At 43.5% G+C, this 3,548-nt stretch overlaps 1 long non-coding RNA gene across 1 annotated transcript; it reads right to left on the bottom strand.

Annotated features, from left to right (window-relative positions):
- Positions 1–893: 893 nt before the first annotated feature.
- LOC115303959 lies at positions 894–1,632 on the bottom strand. Its single transcript, XR_003914292.1, has 3 exons — positions 1,485–1,632; positions 1,086–1,168; positions 894–995 (listed from the first exon to the last, which is right to left on the bottom strand). It is a non-coding gene; the product is annotated as an uncharacterized LOC115303959 (long non-coding RNA).
- Between the last annotated feature and the right edge of the window lie 1,916 nt (positions 1,633–3,548).

The raw sequence follows: 3,548 nt of genomic DNA, 5'->3' as shown, positions 1-3,548 counted from the left end.
TGATCATTTTGCATTAGGTACAAATATCAAATCATGATGTTGTACACCTGAAATTAATATGACACATCAATAATACCTCAATAATAAAAAGGGGGGAGAGAAAGATGGATGGGAGAGTGATTTCACTTTGAAGGGTTTGCTTCCTTTATTTAGCTCACGTGACAGTTAGTTCCAGAGCCATTTTCCCTACATGAGTAGGTCAGGTTTTCTCACTCTTGGCACTACTGACATTTGGGGCTGGATAATTCTTTGTTGTGGCCGCTGCCTGCACATTACAGGATGTGTGGCCACATCCCCAGCCTTTCTCCACTAGGTGCCAGTAACATACATCTCCCCATGAAAAAAAATGTGACAACCAACAATGTCTCCAGATGAACATTGTAAATATCCCTATGGCACCCAGTAGGGAAACTGAGTCCAGGGAGCAATGATGCTGGTCTTATGCGAAGTCTTGAGTGCAGGTGAAGAAGGACATAACTGGGACTCCAAGGAGTCTGTAAGGCCCATGTGAGTGGAGGGGAGGTGCACTCGAGAGGCAAGGACCCCCCTGAATTGGCTGAATGAGAAAAGAAGAGTGACACCAGAGGAGATACCAGATTACCCCAAAAGGGGCGTGGCCAGCTCAGAAGCAAAGCCCAGCACACACTCAAAGGCCACACCCAGTCAAGCTTCCTTTCTCTCCACCAGCTTCTCTCAAGCCCCAGACCCTGTCTTAGGGCCAAATAAAGAGATGGATAAAATGGAAAGAACCAGAAAGTTTTCCCAAGCAACTGAGTTCCATAACCTGAAGACATCGTTTAAATCACTGACTCAAACCAAATGAAAGGAAAAGTGCTGCTTCACACAGTAAAGAAACTACGTATTCTGGGTATAGTGTGAGGGCTGTGGTTTTATTATGCTGTCCCATGTATAGGACCTGTATCCACCTCCTTCCAGGGGCCGTCTTAGGGGCTGCCATCTTGAGAACAGTGGCGTCATATAACAGACTACCCAACCTGGAAGAAACAAGTTTGTGAGTCCAAGAGTCTGGGATCCAACCTGCACTCGCATCTAATGCATCTGAGAATCTCGGCAGAATCACTTACCTTCTCTCACTTTCCACTTTCCTATCTGTGAAATGGGTCTGGTCATCTTTGTCCTGCTTCCATCAGAGGCATTTGAGAGGATCCTGCAAGATCATATAATACAAACATGCTTTTTAAACCACACAGGATTATAAATGTTTGAATCATTATTACTGTGTTTGGAATATTGTGGATTCTGAATAAACATTCAACAGTAAATATACAGTTACTCGACATTTCAGTTCTGTGGGCTTTCACAGAGTATAGTTTCTCTTCTAAATAAAATATAGATAGATTTAAGAGAAGGGAGAAGATACTGTTATCACATTTTAGCATCTGAAGCCTTATTTACAATAATAAAGTTTTATATATGAGAGTTGGAAAGATCTATAAGATGAGTTCATCCAAACTCCAACTTACAGGAATTTATCTTGTAAGATGAGGTCATTCAAATGACCTTATTTTCAAGGTCGTGACTCTATGACTCAGTGACATTACAAGACCAGCACCAGGCATGAGGTTTTCTGGTCCAGTCTCCGGTCAACCATTCCACAATGTCATGTCTTTAAAATGCCCTATTATGGGTAAAACATAATAACAATAAGCCATTTACTTTTGGTCTTTACATTAGATTCCAAAATGCACTTCCATATATGATTTTATTTGCTCCCTAACTATGTGGAGAAGAGATGTTATGACTCGCACTTGGTCACCAATGAGGAAGTTGGGTTACAGTATGCACGTAACGTGTTCAGGAAATGACAGATCGTGTTGTAAGGGTCTTTTCCAAGTGCTCAAGCTACACAGCAGAGATCTACAATTTCCACAAAGGGAGCAGAAGAAAATAGTTGCTTCATAGCACGCATTAATGATCAGACATCAAAATAAGGCGATTAAGCACGGTTTCTGGGTCAGAAAAACAAAACGAGGCTTTCTGGGTTTTGAAGGACACAAATCTGAAGATAGTCGAAGCCACAAGTGGGTGCTGACTTCTGTCAGAAGCGCTGATGTTTTGTGAGTTCATTTAAAGAATAAACATGGCGTGGATCACCAACTAGCCACTCTAGCTATGTGAGAGATTTGGTATTTATTGTCCCTTTGGAGTGAAATGTTACTAAATAGACTGTGATTTCACCCTAATTCAACTGGAAGGCTAAATTGCACTATTTAAGGGCAAACTTCTTTCTTTTGTCGTGGGATGTTCACTCAACCAAATGAAGGGACAATATTGTGGCACAAAACAGGAGGCTCCTGGGAAAATGAAGGACAGCGGAGAGCTCAGTGTGAGGCAGAGCTCACTAGGGACCCAACGCTCGACTCTACTTCTGCTCTGTACTTCCGGGGACACCGGAAAAGAATGTTTCACTGCCTCTCAGTACTTTCTGAGATGAAAAGTCATCTGTTGTCCATTCAATGACTATTTATTGAGCATTGATTTTGTTTTATGAAGTAATTGAAAACAAGGTGGGCTTTTATTCCAGTAGGGGGAGGGGGAAGAGTACTAGTAAATAAGTCAGAACAGAAAAAATTATTGCAGGGGAGCCTGGGTGGCTCAGTCAAGTAAGCATCTTGACTTTTGCTCTTTCTCAGGTCATGATCTCATGGTTCATGAGATTGAGCACTCAATCGGGGTCTGTGCTGACGATGTGGTGTCTGCTTGGGATTCTCTCTCTCCTTCTCTCTCTCTGCCCCTCCCCCACTTTTCTAACACTCCCCTCCATAAATTAAAAAAAAAACTATTTTGGAAAGTAAAAAGTGAAGGAAATAAATAGGACAGTTAGCTCATGGACAAGAATGCAGTGGGGCAGGTTTCTCTGTGGAATGGTAAAGGGACTGAGGCCTGAACGACAGGGCGCCAGGCATGAGAAGAGCTGGGACAAGGGTGCTCTGAGCCCAGGGAAAGGAAGGTCAAGGACCGCAAAACAGAAGGGCTGAGCCAGGTTGGAGAGTATCAGGAGACAGGTGGGTGTGGCTGGAATGCACTGAGGAGGCAGCGTGGGGTTGAAACTGAATTTGGAGAGAAGAACAAGCACATGATCATCAACTGATATCAGGATACAGATTTTATTGTAAATGCGATGGGAAAGGACTAGAACAGAGCGAGAAGGTCAGTTAAGCAAGGGCGAAACAGACCTGATTTATATGTTATGTTATTTGATTTTTTAACTTTTTTTTTGAGAAAGAGTGCACAGGTATGAGCAGGGAAGGGCAGAGAGAGAGGGAGACACAGAATCCGAAGCAGGCTCCAGGCTCTGCACTGACAGCACAGAGCCCATCACGGTGCTCAAACTCACAAACTGCCAGATCATGACCTGAGCCACACAGGCGCCCCTGATTTACATTTTAAATAGGAGCACTAAGGCGAGTTTAGGGTCAGAAATATTGAGTTTAGGGGCATCTGGGTGGCTCAGTCGGCTAAGCGTCTGACTCCAGCTCAGGCATGCTATTGATGCTCATGAGTTCGAGCCCAGCATCAGGATCTGT

This window comes from Suricata suricatta, chromosome 10 (genome assembly GCF_006229205.1).
Source record: "Suricata suricatta isolate VVHF042 chromosome 10, meerkat_22Aug2017_6uvM2_HiC, whole genome shotgun sequence".
Taxonomy (NCBI): domain Eukaryota; kingdom Metazoa; phylum Chordata; class Mammalia; order Carnivora; family Herpestidae; genus Suricata; species Suricata suricatta.
This window is presented reverse-complemented; position numbering and strand designations above follow the sequence as displayed.